Source organism: Gopherus evgoodei, chromosome 7 (assembly GCF_007399415.2).
Source record: "Gopherus evgoodei ecotype Sinaloan lineage chromosome 7, rGopEvg1_v1.p, whole genome shotgun sequence".
NCBI classification, from domain to species: Eukaryota; Metazoa; Chordata; order Testudines; family Testudinidae; genus Gopherus; species Gopherus evgoodei.
In genome coordinates this window covers 9,088,017-9,105,232 of record NC_044328.1, presented here as the reverse complement: position 1 = coordinate 9,105,232, position 17,216 = coordinate 9,088,017, and the positions used below count along the sequence as shown (strand labels likewise).

Sequence of the window (17,216 nt, the reverse complement as noted above, 5' to 3'; positions counted from 1 at the left end):
GAAACTAATTCTCCATGCTTACTGAGGACAAAACTCATTCACCACTTCAAATAACTACTTCTAGGTAGTTGGCTTGTGATTTCCGTGAGATCAGTGGTTCAACACAACATTTAAATTCCAGCCCCAACTTGCATTTCTGGGAATGGTTCAGTTACTGCTCTGAAATGGATTTTGTCCAGTATGATTGAAGAATCAGTTATGCCCATTTCAAAAGAGCAGCTGCTACCTTAGTCGCAGAATGTTTTGCAAGAGCCAACATGTTAACCCTGGTGTCCTGAACTAATGTCAATTTGTGTAATTATATTGTTTGCCTTGGATAATAGTTAACATTTTTATAGCTCTAAATTATAGCAGATCCTTGATGTTTAAATAATGAATAATGGTCTTATCCATACTCTGTGAAGAGTTACATCCAACTTCTGGAGACAAGAAACAACTGAACTACATGGAACAGTGACATGACCAGCCCACAACTTTGACTGCTCCCACCTTTGACTGCTGGCATTTAGCAGACACTTTTCTTTTTCCCCCCGTTTTCCCACAGCAACTACTCAAATTAAAATTTAAAATGGCCCGATGGCAGTTAGGAAACTTAGGTGCTATTCTTGGCTCTGCCACAGATTCTGTGTGGGCAAGTGACTTCACCTCTTTATTAAATGTTCTGAGATTCCCTTGCAGAACGCAGAAATTTGGTAACTGCACCTTTTCTATAAAAAGGGAAGTAATGTGCTCATCATCATTACTGTATTTGGTTGCTCTACATAAATGTTTAGGATTTGAACCCATCCTAAAAATCAACCCACCGTTCACTGTTCATGTGGTACTGTTTAACTGACAAATGTTATGACAAAGCAACTAAATACTGAACAGACTCTGCACTTAAACAGTAAAGGCTCTCTAAAGAAACACCCGAAGGTAATAAAACTATCTACATTATATATTTAATTCCATTCCACAACAATCAGAACAAATGGTGAAAGCCTGGACAAGAAAATAGAGGCCAGCAAATATTTTTTCCCCTTAAAAGCTTTCATTTTCCGAGGTTTGAGTCAGCAAGTAATATATTTTATGAGTAAACCCACATTTGTTAATAGGGCAATCCAATTACTAACAGTAGTATAAAACCCAGAACTTTAATATTAAATTAAGAGAGACACAATCAACTTGAAAAAAAAAAATCACATATCTGTCTAAACATTTTGTACCTATTAGTTACAAGTATCATAAAATATTAGTATAATCGAAAGGAGTTAAGAGAAAATTTTCCTTCTATTTTTCAAGTTTTACTTTGCACACTTGACACAGGCAATGTCACCTGTGAAGTCTGTTTCTCCCTTTGTGAAAAGATCCTTATGAACATCAGGAGGTGCAGAATACCTCTACAAATAAAAGAAAATACTATTTAAAGGGCACAATCATACTTTAAAAGGATATGGACATCATGATTATTTTTTTTAAACAAAGACAAATTTGACAACTTTTAAAAACCTTGAGGGATACGGTCAACTTAAAATTGGCCCTACCTTTAACTTAGGCAAGAACAAGCTACTATTAAATGCAAGAATGATAGAAATGATTCCACAACTTAAAAAAAATCCAATGCAAACAATTCTTAAAACATTCTGCTGCAGTATTTGCAACCAAAAAATTGCACGAAGAACCTGATAGTTAAATCAAATTACAAATGATGTAAAACCAGATTCATTAATTTTCATTTTCCAAGCTGGAGGGAAGATGGAAAGGAGGCAGATCATTCTTCCCATCTCTTTTTACACTGGATTTCCAGTCTTCAAAACTGTTTATATTTTCTTATTATACATACTTTAAAATGAGCAATAAAGATGATAACCCTGACCCTGCCAAGATGTGGGTTCAATGGGACTACTCACTTCCTTAAAAGATAAGTACATGCATAAATCTTTGCAGGAGCTTAAGTTTCTTTACAGAAAGGTTTGACTCATTGTGCTCTATTAACTTACTACTTGAGTGGAATTGCACCTACTTATGAAAAAGGCAAATTTCAATACCAGTGATAAAAGTCAAAAACTTTAAATCCTAACTTCTCACCATTGCATCATCCAGAACTGTAAAAAGCGTTGATAACGACCATCCCCACTGCAAACCACAACTTCTGGTATCCAGGCTCTTCACTAGAATTAAGCAATCTGTTAGGAAAGGAATCTGAAAATGTATATTTACAATTTAATGTCAATTTAACTCCTGTACAGTTTGAACTGTCTGATGGAGTTCTAATGCAAGCTATTAATCTGCTCATCTACATGCGATAGCTCAATATCTCTGAGCATCACCTCCCAAACACAAATATATTCTGAAGTGTCATTGCAGCAAATGTCAGCAGGCTGTAACCAGACACAAAATTTCAAGACAAACATGTAAATGAAGATATCAAGCACGCAAAGTAACATTCCAGATGAGGGTCTGATTCTGCCATCTACTCAGGCAGAATTTTCAAGAAATACAGGATCACTAACAAGCTATACAGTTTTATGAAAGTAATGAACACACTTCAATTCTACAGTATTTCATAGTAAGAAGGGACTGATTTTTTTTACTGACACTTTCTGGTGTTTTTACCTGCCCTCATACTAATCAGGATGAAGGAAGATCCTGTATAGACAGACTTGAATGAATGGTACAGTTACAAAACTTCTGATGGACTTCTCCACTGAGGATGGTGTTCTTACCCTGGAGAAAGTTTACTGTAGTTCATTTTCTATTGAAAGACTTCACTCTCTTTCCAATTCAGGGGGGGAGGGGGAGGGGGGGGAATGAGGAGCAAAGTAAACCAAACATTTTCTAGAATAAACATAAAATATATTTCAGATCCTATTCCTGGTTCAAGTCCTTTAGAAATACAGAAAATTTCAAAACAAAAAGACAACCATTAAAAGATACAACTGCTAAGAACTGTAATAAAGCCAGTACACATGCTCTCACTTACGACTATAGATATGGCAGCTTTACCACTCCTTATCTTCTGCCCACACTGATGCCAATACATATAGGTTCTTCAGTCCCTGAATTTCCTTTTGCCGACCAAAACTTCTCTCAAAAACTTTCCCCCTAAATTCCCAGTGCTCCAAGGGAATGGACTCTCCAAGCCCTGAAAAACCTTTAACAGCTCTTTCAGTGAAGTGCTTTAGCACTGCTGAAATTCCAGCATTAAAATGGGCAACTTAAAAAAAAAAAAAAAAAAGTTCTGGGTTACTGACATTGTGAATCTTATTTTCAAGTTTCTCTTTGCCCATTCTGTTCCTGAGAGCAAATAAGTTTCTGGAACAAAAATTAATAGGATTCATTTTATTTAGTTTCTTTTATTGGGGGATAATGGGGGAAAGGAAAGGGAGTTTGAGACGGGAATGGAAGTGTTGCATTTTATACTACGTCACCCTTGACAGTTTTTCATTTAAAATATAGGCATCATACACATTGCCCCACATTAATCAATAAGCAGATCAGTCTAAAAAGAAGACAGATATACAAATATTGCACCTGATAGCTCTGTACTTTGAACTCACTTATTCTCTGTAATTATGAACCTGGTCAGGTATATTTCATGTTATAACCATTAGCATCAATGGGAGCTGCATGTATATTATAGGGAGAATAAACTCCTAACAAATGACCTCTACATAACCTTAATAGGCAAATAAAACTTATTTTACTTTCTTCTTCAAACGAGTTTTGACAGCTAACCACTGGCATGGTACAGTTAAAGTGGGGGCTGTAACTAAAGTCTTTACAACATGTCCCAGTGATATCTGAAGCCAAAATATACCAAAGGTCACCTTGTATAAAAGAGCCTTATTGTTTGCGTGTACACTTAGACAAAACCTTTGTTGGCACAGGTAGAAATGGGAGTCAGTGAATTCAATTTAACCTCTGGGAATGGCAACAACATTAGATTTATATTACAAAGGTGGATTATTGCGTAAGTAGTACTACAGACTTACGGCAACCAGTATTGTCAGTTTGGAAAATGAATGGTGTCATAACACATATATGCAAAGCTGCAGGCTATATTTTCTCTTATGAACTAGATCAGATATTACCTGACTCAATGAATTTAACTTTGTCTAGTGGTTAAATTACTTTAATTAGTAGCAGACCAATATTTATAGTAGTACCATAGCTTTAAGCAAAGCACAACAAAAATGTCAATATTAAGTGGAAAGAGAGAAGAACAGAATCAAATATTTCAGTTTTTCCAAGTATGTTGGCTCAGAAGATAACGGATGTAAAAATGGAATCCACGTTCCCACTATGCCACCTGTTTTAAGGATACAGGAAGATTCTTAGATCTGAACAGTGCAACACCAAAACTTTATAGACTTCTAAAAAATGAATTTACTTTATGCTGTTTATAATTTGCACTTCATTCTGCTTGGACAAGAAAGCCACACTGTTTAGTTTCAAATATTATTTCTAGTCAGTTTTCATTCATGGTTCTCTCATACTAGCACTATATTGCCGTGTCCAGGTACACAACATCATAGAACACTATTTAAATACACAACAAAATCCCCACATACTGCAAAACCTCACCAGGAAGCTTTTATTTGGGATCTATACAGCATGCCTTTTATTTCAAAAGGTATCCCTTCATCATGTTATCTGGATCCCAGCAACATAAATGCATTGAAGATAATAGAAATGAAGTTACAATTTTCAAAAACAAAATAAAAAATTGATATACTCGCTGATTCTTCCCTGCTGCCCTCCCTCAAATGTTTAGTTTGTTATTTGATGTTTGATTATGTTGATAAGAAAAAATTCATATAACATGTTTTGCTGGCTATAAGAGTACTTTGGTCTGTCTCTTACCAATTGTTTTTCAAAGCACAGCACTGCCCATTATTGCAGAAGAAAATATATAACACATGGAAATAGTTTTTCGTAATCAGCTGCTCAAGTCCTTTCTTATTACAAAAAAAAATGAACATTTTACTAGAATGATGTACTTTACACATTTTGTCTTCAGTCTTACAAACTGAATTTTCTTTGTTCCAAATACATGCTTAGTTGGAGAGATCTGCAAAGCATTTTAACTGCACTCTTTTAGTCTTTTAAAGATATTGAACATAGAATACGAATACCTTATTTGAATGCCAAGCCAGCCATGCATCAAGTATAAAAGACTAACAAGTTTTAAATGTTCAATCCATACCATCAGCAAGCCAGCAAGAATTCTAACTTGTATTCACCATAATATCCACCAAATGGAAAAAATATACTCTTTCATACCCTAAAAATCATTTTAAATTTTTGATGGGGGCAGCGATTACATAATGGAGAATAGAAGACAGCATAAATTTCTGCATGATAATTTAATTTTAGAATCACCTTTGGAGAGTATATCTTCTGCAGTTAGATAGGCAAATATTGTAGACAGTGAACTTTCTCAATTCCGTCCTGCAGGATTTAGGAAAATGACAGATTTTAAATCACTAGAAGAACATTGTCTCTGTGTGTGTATATACTCAAGTCAAAAGATGCATTTGAGAATTCTTGCTATATGAAATCCCAAAGAATCACATCTGCTTCTAGAACTGAGCAGCATGGTTTTGATTGACTGTAAGCTCTTTGGGGACAATAACTATCTTTTAGCATATGTTTGTATAGTACCTAACACAATGGAGCCTTCAATCTTGACTGGACTATGCTAATTTCTGGGTACCACTATAATACCCATTAAACCTGAAATTTCAGTCTACTTTATTAGCACATGTGCATCCAACAGAATCCCAAGTGTGATGGGGTATATAGATCCCACTGGACACAAAAAGTGCCAAAGAGGGCCTGATGGTAGAGCTCGCCCTGTCTCCCGGCCCTGTCAATCTTGTATGGTAGGGAGGAGGCCTTTAAATGGGAGGAAGCAGTAGTCACGGGAAAGTGAGCAAAACTGTCTTAAGCAGCAGACAGCAGGAGAGACTCCTGAAGCTGTGGAGGGAACTCCTACCCATGAGACCGTCACCCAGACTCTGAGGACAGTACAACATACTACCAGGATAAAACGGACACTGACCCTGACTCAGAGACCAAGCCAGAGCAACTTCAACAACCCACTCCATCTCTCCCCATGTTGGAGCTGAATTGTAGGCAGCACTGTAGACTCACTGTGCCCGCTCCTTGCTGGCTTCACAGGGAGGGAGTATCCCTGAATACATTAGTGCTTGTGACTTTCATTTTGATCACCTATCTGGAGAAACTTAAGGAGGCCTGCCAAGGGCAGAGACACCCTTGCCTCTGCCCCCTCTTGGTAAATTGGGCTTATGCTGAGATCACCCACTGGAGATAACTGGACATGGTCAGGTCCTCCCTGTGAGAAGAACCATCAAAGACCTCATTATACCAAAACATCTTCTATTAAGAATTTTTTCCTGTTATAGCAGTGCCAACACATCACCTTATTTAAACTTATGCTCAGTTTTGCATTTAAAGCAGAAGTTCAAGCTCTGTCTGAAAAAAAAAAAAATCACAGAATATCTGCCCCCAAATTTCCACCGTTCCTGGATAAAGCTTGCATTTTCTGAAGGTTTGTTTTTTTTTTAAATTGGTTTGCATTCTTGTCAATTAAAAACTGGCCTCCTAGAAGCTCACATTCTGAGTCTCAAAATTTTTGAACCCCACTAATTTAAACAAATCGCAAACTGTAAAGCATTAAAAAATGTACATTGTGAGAATTTGGTGGATTCTCTGGGGTAATGTAATAAATTAACAAAATAATTAGGTCTTTACATCACAACTTAGTTTGTGTCACGCTTAGCTGAGGGAAATTATGATTTACAACAACCTAGATCTTCTATGAAGCAGCTGCCGTTGGCGCTTCGTTGTCCAGGAGCTCAGTGAAACTGTTCAGCAAGTTCAGGAGCGCTCCTGAACTATCTGAATCGTTTCAGTCCATGAGACCAGGTTCTTCAACACAGCAGCTGTTTTGCTGAAGACCAGGATCTAGGGGAAACCATCCAACTGGATTAGAAGATGTGCTACTGAATGAGTTAAACAGCTTCACCAAGATCCTCTGCTGGCTCCTGAGCCCACTAAACAATTTCAAAGTGCCCATGGTCCCCACTGAAGTAAATGTTGGTTTGTCAGAGACCAGGAGCTCCATGAGAGCAGTCACCACTAGAACATACATGAACTCTGTCTAAGTAAGAATGCCAGCTTTCCACCCCCTCCCCAAATATGTGCAAGTGTGATTTTCCAGAAGAGTGCAAAAAAGGGGAGAAAACTGGCTGTTTATGGTGATAAGCAGTTTGGGATACAGGACGCTGGAAGGCTGGCATCCCTACTATAGCAGAGTTACAGCTGCAGTTTATTGTTCATGTTGCATGATGGTTATTCTAGTGTTAAAGTGAGAGTCTGGCTGGAGGAGTAAATTATGTCATGTTAGATGCCTTAAAAACTTATTATTTCTTTGCTTTGGTGGTTGTGTGTTAGGCATGTTATGCCTAGAGCAATCATATTTTGTGCATTTATATTTATATTTTTATATATATATATATATATATATATATATATACATACACACACACACACACACACACACACACACACACACAGCCAAGAAACTTTGGGAGACTGAATTACGTCAAATATTAAGAGTAACAATTAATATACATGAAGTAACATTTATATGCCTTTATAATCTGGCAAAATCATCCCCAGACCAACAAAAGGCAAATCTACATTCTATGGATTATATCACTACCAAATGTCACATTTATGAACTTCCACTGATATGGTAGGGCTGTTAAATTCAAAAGTATTTTTGAATAAGCATTTTCTAGATTACTTTATATTGAAAAGGGCTTGACTGTTTTTGATTAAACTTAAAAGAAACCCCTTCCTGCTAAAGAGCAAGCATACCAAATTTGAACCAAAAGAGTACAACTTTGAGAGTTATAAGGTAGTGACCATACCATTTATAAGGAAAATACACATGCAACCGCATTTAGATTGTAAACTTTTGGGGGGCAGGGACAGTCATTTACCATAAATCTGTACAGCATTTAGCACAATGGGTCCCAGACTTGGTTGGCCATATAAATAATAATATACATCACTATGCACACTGTCTATATTGCCTTTACATTTGACTGATTAGAGTTAAAATGTACTTTTCCAGGAAACAGAAAGACAAAACTGAAGTCCGGCCACTTGGTCAGTTTGTAGGCGTGAGACCCTAACTTCTGCTGTAACTTCAAATGGATAGATTTCTCAATTTTCTACTCTATGCCATTATGTAGTGGTGTTGGAGAATGTTAAATAGTTGCAGTACTTCCCTCCAGCAGTGGTTATACAGGAATCTTTTCAGATACCAGTGAAATATATCTGTAATTTGTAGTGTACCTTGGGATATAAGGCACTATCTTAACCTGTCGTTTCCTGCTACACAAAACCGAACAGTCTTGTGATGGGGTGTACCAACCTCACACTAGGCCTGAAGAGGTTAATGAAAGCCTGTGGCCACAATCAGCCTCGTTCAGTTACCCCTAGGATTCTTTATACTGGTGGAAGGACATACAGGGAGCAGAAGACTCCTGCTGCGTAGGGGCTGTCTTGTGAGATGAGTGGAGAAAACAGTCCTCCAACAGAGGATAGCAGAAAATGCTAAGAAGCTCTGGAAGAGGCATACACAGAGCATACAGGGGGCCCACAAACAGGCTAAGGCAAAAGTCCAAGAAACAGCAAAGTAGAATGTGGTCCAGAGAGGCAGATGGGGTTGGTGTAGTCAGGCCTTCACTGTCTTCTTGTCCAGGGAACCTTAGATAGGCACTCAAGAGGGAAGCCCTGGGTTCCCCTACCAAGAAAGGTTGAGCGAAAACCACTCCCACCCCAGTACCATGGGGGTAAGGAACTAGTGAGCCCGGAATCAGACTGAAGGGCCAATGTGAAGCTGACAAACTACTATTTGTCGGACTATTGGTACGCTAGGAGGGGTGGTACTCTGTGACATCCAGAGAGAAGGCCACCTTGCAAGAAGCAGCAGACCACCACAGGGCTGGAAGGGCTGTCAGCAGGGTGTGCTAAAGGAGGAGAGCATGCTACACCATGCCCAGCCAACAGAGGGTGCACCGGCAGGTGAGTCACACAAACATTTAAAGGCTGGATTCAGTGGAAATGAGTCACGGCTGGGTAGGTTAAGATAATTTTCATTTTGCTAAAAAAAAAAACAAAAAACCTTTTAGGGAAAAAAATTCACTAATGAAATTTAAAAAAAAAATCAGCAACTACATCTGGATTTAAAAAGGTTTTCCCTTTGCATCATTTGCAATTCAAGGCTAGAATCATTGTGCTAGTTCATTATTGAGTAGTATTGGGCTGCTCAGCCTATCACTGACTCAGAAAAGGCAAGACTCACCGCATTCATCTTCTCGTCAAACATCCAAAAAAGAGGTGCCTCAGGTAAGAAAAGTTAATTTAAATGTATCCATTGAACAACAGAACGATAGCTAAGATTTTGTGCTCATTTACAGAACACCAAAGACTAAAGGGTTCACAAAAGGGCTCACTGATTCATGTCCATAGCTGACAAGGTAATATCCCAGGCTTGTCATCCTCGGAGATTTCAACGTTCACCCCAACAATACTGCAGATGCAAAAACCCAATTCACTGACTCAACTGCCTTCCTATAACTTTCATGGGTTACCTCTGCTCCAGCCAACATAGCCAGTACAGTCTGGACCTGGTTTTTGGATTAAATGTCAACAGGGGACGCTGTCTTGGACTCACCCTATCACCTCATTAAAAACAGTAGTCAGAGCTCCAACAAGACCAATGACTCGGATTAAACCGTGAAGGCTCTTAGCCACTCAAACTCCAAAGCATGCTAAAGGACAGGAAGAACTCTCCTTGTAGGACAAAGAATTAAGGATCTAGTGAATCATTTAATCACTTATACTAGCCTCAACCATCAATACACTGGCCCCCAAAACAGCCCCTCCCTCACCATTTCCCACATAGATCTCCTTGGTTTTCTGACACCCTGCACCAGGTGAACAGAGAGGGTCAGAAACTCAAAGACTGAAATCAAAGACTGAAACAGACAGGTTGAAATATACACTACTCGAAGCCTATGCTGAGGCTATATTGCAGCAGTCAACATAATCTTCCTATCACTCCACTGAAGCTGCCAAATCCCACCTAAGGAGCTATCCTAGGATGATAAACCAGTTCACGAAACCTGAGTGCCTACAGCCCACAACAGAATCTGTCATCCTACTTCACTGAACAGATCACGCACATAGGAAGGCTTTTCAAACAGCATGGCTCCACTTTGCCTACCAGCCAGCAACCAACTTTTCTGCATTCTCATATTCCTCATGAAATATTGGACACTCTAAAGGCATCTCAACCCAAGACCTGTGAATACCCTAAAACAGGGGTAAGCAACCTGCGGCACGCAAGCTGATTTTCAGTGGCACTCACACTGCCCGGGCTGCCAGTCCGGGGAGCTCTGCATTTTAATTTAATTTTAAATGATGCTTCTTAAACATTTTAAAAGCCTTATTCACTTTACATACAACGATAGTTTAGTTCTATATTACAGACTTATAGAAAGAGACCTTCTAAAAACATTAAAATGTATTACTGGCACGTGAAACATTAAATTAGAGTGAATAAATGAAGACTTGGCATACCATTTCTGAAAGGTTGCCGACCCCTCCCCTAAAAGGTAAAAGTCAAGAGCAATCAGTGGCACTTGTGGCTGAAATAGCCAATGCCTCATTTAGGGAAACAATCTTCCCTTCCTCCTTCAAACATGCACTAGCATGACAAACACTGAAGAAACCCACATGGATACATCAGTTCTAGCTAGCTACTGCCCGGAATCAAACTAACTTCTGAGCAAGCTCAGAGGATCAAGCCAAAGGCCAACTACAAGCTCAGCTAGTTGAAGTCAATATCCTAGAATTGGAACAAATCTGGATTCAGGTGAGGACATGGGAGAGAAACAGCTTTAGTGGCACCGAAGGCTGATCTCCCGCTGTTAATGAATGATGGGCAGCCATCCATTTTCATCCTCCTGGACCTTTCTACAGCACTCAGCACTGTTGACCATAAGAAAAAGCTGTCCTACATTAGAGAGGTGGCAGAGGTCCAGCAGAATACACTAAAATAATTTAAATCCAAGAATCATGATGGGTCACTATGCCTCTGCCACTAGACACTTCACTTGTGAAGTCCCACACGGATCAATTCTCTCTCCAGTCCTATTCAACATTTATATCCAGCCACTAAGAGAACAGGTAAAATGCCATAAACTACAGTACTGGCACTAAGTGGATTATACACAGCTCTACTTTTTCTTTCACCCCACACAACCCTAGCACTACCACCAAGATAGTCCAGTGCTCGGACAAGATCAGATCACAGATGAAGAAAGGGATGGTAGAAGATAGAGCTGAGTATGACAACATGATGCTAGTAGGCAGAAGAAAACATTTTGGACCATAGTTGTAAACTATTCAGTCTCCTTTGGTTCAAGATACACACCCACAGCTGGCTAGTTCAGTTCTTACTTTAGGAGTGCTCTACAGTAGCTTCCCATAGAATCTCTGGTCAAGTTCAAGTCTCTGTATTTATATTCAAAGGTACTCAATGGGCTGGTGGTCCCAACATATTTAAAAGAGATTGCCTAGAGCGCTGCAATGAAGACCATGGTGGACATATCCACTCCTCAGACACAGTGAAACTTCTGGCCTGGAGGAGACAGAGCTTTCTTGGGGTCCAAGCTGAGACTGTGGAACAAACCCCTACAGGAACTAAGGACCATCATAAACCTTGTGACTTTGCACTCCAAATGTCAGGCATACTTTGACCTTTCCTTCTCTGTTTAAAATAAATGAGACTCCAAACCCTACCAGAACACTGCTCTACACACACCGTTCTCCCCCTGGGGAGGGGATGAGAGAGAATGAACCATAAATGACAGATGTTAATCACATTGGGCTGGTCTACACTAGGGGAGGGGCTCGATCTAAGATACGCAATTTCAGCTCCGTGAATAACGGACCTGAAGTCAAAGTATCTTAGATCGAGTTACCTTCTGTCCTCACGGCGCGGTATCAAAGTCTGCGGCTCCCCCTGTCAACTCCACTACCACCACTCGCGTTGGTGGAGTTCCGGAGTCGACAGGAGCACGTTCGGGGATCGATATATCGCGTCTAGATGAGACGCGATATATCGATCCCCAAGAAATCGATTGCTACCCGCCGATACGGCCGGTAGTGAAGACGTACCCTCTTAATGCACTACTGGAAGGCATATTAGAACCTATATATAATAGAACAGAATTTTTAAGGTCTCTGTATCCATGCCATTGAAAAAGTTGCTGCTAAGTTTAAGTAATAAGAACTACTACTCACGTAGGTTTAGAAACGCTTCTCCTAGATACAGACCTAGAAGTTCTCCAAAGGTACCCATCTCTATAGTTATTTTCAAGATAATATTTTATAGTTTAAAGCAAGGGTTCTCAAACTGAGGGTCGGAACCCGTCAGGAGGTTATTACATAGGGGATCGCGAGCTGTCAACCTCCACCCCAAACCCCACTTTGACTCCAGCAGTTATAATGGTTTTAAATAATAAAAAAGTGTTCTTAATTTATGGGGGGGGGTCACACTCAGAGGCTTGCTATGTGAAAGGGGTCACCAAAGCCTCTCAAAATATTGATACCACATTTTTTCCTGAACACAGATGACATTTTATTTAAATCCTAAACTTTTTTTTAGAACAGCATTGCAGTAAAGAGAGAAAGACACTTCCATTGGCAGCTCGTCTGGGAAAACTCCCTCACTGAGATAAAGTACCACATTAGCCCTGTAGCACTCATATCTATGAAAGTAACAACTGCTTTTCAACCTCTAGCATATTACTCAGCCTAACAAAAATGGGCGAGGGACTGATGTGAATACCACTTTCCGAATATGGATGGAAAATGATTCATTCACACCTATGAAAGTGATGGCTAGGGCCCATGGGCAACCACTAGGTTCTTATACTTACAAGGTGCCTCAATGGAAGCAATAGAACGAGCAAAGGTTTTACAATTACAAAAAGAGTGCAAGGGAACTTAGATCAGTCAATTCATAGTGATATGCTCTTTTCCCCTAATACTATTGGCATCAAGTAATCCCTTCAGTCCACTTATTTACACAGCCCCAAGCCCAACAGCCCCAGCAGGGTGCCCATATACATGTAAACACAACATGCTTGCATAAGATCTATCCAAACATAATACTCAATTGGGAAGAAACAGGAGGGAAACAGAGTTTAGATTATTTTATAAAGGAACGCAAAGGAAGCTTGTTAGGTATGTTTCAGACATTTAGATACCTCCTTTTTATTTAGGATTTCCTCATTCAAATTGCAACATCCTGCAACAGCCCCAGAAACAATCCCACTCACCCCAAGATGAATACCCACAAACAAACCATCCTTGTTCACATTAATTTTGAACCAAGTGGGGTTGTGAGCCAATGTTTTGAACTAAATTTTGATGAGCCATAAAGCCCCACTTCTCTCCTCTCCCCCCTCCAAAAGACATCCTTCTCACCCAAGCAGCCACCCCAACAAAAAACAAAATACACCCAGGACACACAGGCCAGCTGGATTTTAGCAGCTCCCAGGGCTGAATGATGGAGAAGACACAGGAAGCGTTTGACTCATACCCTCGTTAAGGGGATTTCCACATGCGATGCCCAATAAATCGCATCTCACCGGTTCACACAGTGATACCCTCCCCCCAGCCCTGCTGATTTCCCGGGCAAACACCCCATAGTGCTAACTGGGGGGGGGGGGGGGAAGCATCTCTCACGTGATGGGATGTACCGATGTGAGCGCCTCTCTAGGCGACCCCTTGAAACGCTCCCCCCAGCCCCACAGGCTTCCCAGGCAACCCCCCCAGCTCCACAGAGCATGGGCAGGGCGTCCCCCACCTGGGGCGTGTAACAATGTGAACGCCCCCCGCAGATGGGGGAGGGATAAGCACGGGGCGCTGATAGTGATGCAGCAGCCCTCACCCCCCCCCGCTGCTACCCCAGCGACTCCCTCCCAGCGGCGCCCCACAGACCCAGCAGCGGGAGCAGCCCCCGGGGAGATACGTGTATGCGCTGGGGGCGGGGAGGGTTACATGGCGCCCCGGCCGGCCCGCCCAGCGGGGGGGGGAGGGTCTTGAATCACCCCCCAGAACCAGGGAGAGGAGAGAGACGTTTGTTTACCTCAGGAGCGAGCGCGCCTTTGTGCGTCCCCCGCCGCTGCTCGGCTACGGCGCACCTCGCGGGCGGGGCGGGGCGGGGCGGGGCGGCTCAGCTCCGGATGTGGCAGGAAGGGACACCTGGGCTCCTCCCCCCGCAGCCCGCGCTGGCGGCTCCCTATCTGGCAGCGGCCCCACCCCCATTGGCTCGCTCGCCGCCCCTCCCCCCCGCGGCGGGCGCCGCCAACGTTCGGCCCAGTTTGAATCTCTCCCGACTCAGCGCCACAGGCCGGGCCGGGGAGGGGCGCATCTGAGCGCGGGGGGGCCCGCAGGGGCTGTCTGTTGTCGGCCGGCGGCGGGAGAGCAGGGAGGCGGGGGCTCTGCAATGACGGAGCCTGCGGGGCGGGGCTGCTCCGCCCCTCTCTCCCGCCTCTCCTCCTCCCCCCCCGCTGGCCCCTACCCCGCCCGTTCAGTTTGACCCCTCACAGGCTTCCCCGCACACCGCAGATCGCTGGGTTTTCGCCCGCCCACAACCTTGTGGCGAGCGGCTTCCTATGGGCCGCAAGTCCTCCCCTGAACCAGCTGCATTACCCCTGCCCCTCATTAATCCTACTCCTCCATTGCCCCACCCCCAGGCCCTCCAGCTCCCGTGCATTGCCCCAACCCCTCCACCACAGTTAATTCTTACCTCTCCAGCCCCTGCATTGCCCTTACCACCAGTTAATTCCTGCTCCTCCATCGCCCCAGGCTCTCCAGCCCTTGCATGCCCTTACCACCAGTTAATTCCTGCTCCTCCATCGCCCCAGGCTCTCCAGCCCCTGCATTGCCCTTACCACCAGTTAATTCCTGCTCCTCCATCGCCCCAGGCTCTCCAGCCCCTGCATTGCCCTTACCACCAGTTAAGTCCTGCTTCTCCATCGCCCCCCCCGCCCTCTCAGGCCCTCCACCCCATGCATTGCTCCTCCAGTCTCCGCATTGCCCCAACCCCTACATTGCTCCTCCAGCCCACCCCCCAGCACCGGCATTGCCCCAATCCCTCCACCACCTACACTGTTCTTCCTGCCCTCCAGTTCCTGCATTGCCTGAACCCCTCTACGCCTGCATTGCCCCCCCAGCCCCTGCATTGCACCCCGAGCCTCTGCATTGCCTGAACCCCTCCACGCCTGCTTTTCCTCCCCAGCTCCTGCATTGCCTGAACCTTTTCACCCCTGCAGTGCCCCTATGCCCCAATTAATTCTTGCCTTTCCCTTGCCCTACCACCAGTTAATTCCTACCCCTCTATTGCCTCTCCATTACCCATACCGCTCACTTAATTCCATTGCCCCTGTCAATTTCCTACCCCTACACTCCCCATGGCCTTGCAGCTACCCCCACCCAGTTAATTCCTAACCCTCCCTCCCCCTGCAACCCTTGCAGTTACTCCGACCCAATTAATTCCTACCCCTCATTGCACACCGCCTTCAATTACCCCAACCCATTTTATTCCTACCGTTTACTCCATGACCCCTAAAAACTCCACTGTTAACCCATTTTCCCCACACACAACTCAGTTCTTCAATCCAGCTTTCACTCTGCCATCAATTAGCTCAATTTCTCTCTGTTTCGCCGATTCACACTCTATCCCCGTATATTAAATCAATCCCCCCAGCCCATCTAATTTCATTTCCCCTATACAAACTTCATTTCCCGTCTCCAAATTCAACCCATTTGACCCAGGCACCGTCCAGCCCCTGCCCACAATTCGAATGATTTCCCCAGGCACTTTTCTGCCTTCCCCCAAATTCAATCCATTTCTCCCCTGCGCCCTAAATAACGTTCGCAATTTTATTGCTCACACCCAGCATACACACACATTGCACTCCATTTCCTCCATATACAACTCTTTCCATCTCCCCATTGCACAGCTACCACTCACACAGACACCGGCACACTCACACTTCCTTCCCCCAGCTCTCACTACTCGCTCCAGCCTTCCTCACAGGATGGTGCAAACTCCCCCAACCCTTTCGTATTTTGGGGGGTGGAGGAAAGCATGAGGCTTGTCCTGGCACGTCCCCGTTTCTCTTCTCCCCCCCCGCCGCCCCTCCGATTGCTGACCCTAAGATCTGGGAGTGTAGAGCTCAACTCCCCTTTATTTTCTCCTTCACCCCCAGATTATTTCAGAAAATTGAAAAAAAAAATCAGCACATCCTTTTGATAGGACATGGAGATTTTGCCAGCTACATGATGGTATTATGTCGTTTGACTTGCCATGTTCGGCTCTGCGATCGGAGGAAAAAGCAGGATATTTCTCTCTATATAAAAAAAAAATCTCCGTCTTCCCAAATTCCTTGTTGCATGAAAGTTTATGCTGATTAACACAGCAAAAAGTGCTCTGAGGGCAGAAAAGGGGGAGTTGTCTCTCCAGCAGTTGAGAGTCACAGGGAGAGCGGCAGAGAACAGCATGCGGCATAATCTATTTCAAATGTGTGTGAACAACCTTTCCCATCCCCCCTCCGTCCCACCTTTTACATATTTGTTTAAGAAATGGATACAAGATTTGCTAGTGTACTTACCAAACGGCCGTCCTCGGCTTCCTGTTTGACCAATGTCCGTGTGTGTTTTTTCCTTCTCTAGGTGGGGATTCTGCAGTGCTGCACAGACACACTGCAGCAGCTCCAAAGCTGGAGGATAGTAAAGTGTGTTACTTACTAGAGAGGCTCTATATTACCACTAGGCGTTGGCGGAGCAAAGAAGCATTTTTCTTAAAGAGACATGATTCTCCTCTGCTCGCCTCCCACCCCCCTATCACCTCTTCCCAAAATAGGGAAACAGTAGGAAGTTGGACTGGGAAAATGGCATAAACAGAGGAGGTCAAGGTTAATATTAAGTGAGTAATTGAGTAAAAGCTTGACCATGACTCAATGAAAAGCTGGAATTGCCTACTTTCGAAAGCAGCAAAGAGTCCTGTGGCACCTTATAGACTAACAGACATTTTGGAGCATGAGCTTTCATGG

General features: G+C 43.1%; 1 protein-coding gene across 16 annotated transcripts in view; it reads right to left on the bottom strand.

Moving 5' to 3' along the window:
• Positions 1-16,883, bottom strand: part of ADD3 (adducin 3) — a 184,497-nt gene extending 167,614 nt beyond the window's left edge. For 7 of the 16 annotated variants that reach the window (XM_030568101.1, XM_030568091.1, XM_030568109.1 and 4 more), the window contains exon 1: positions 14,246-14,365. The gene's annotated coding sequence lies outside the window, so the exon portion shown is untranslated. Of the gene's footprint in view, positions 1-2,067; positions 2,151-14,245; positions 14,367-16,775 lie in introns of those variants that run through there. The other 9 variants (XM_030568092.1, XM_030568097.1, XM_030568100.1 and 6 more) reach the window with 3 other exon arrangements.
• Between the last annotated feature and the right edge of the window lie 333 nt (positions 16,884-17,216).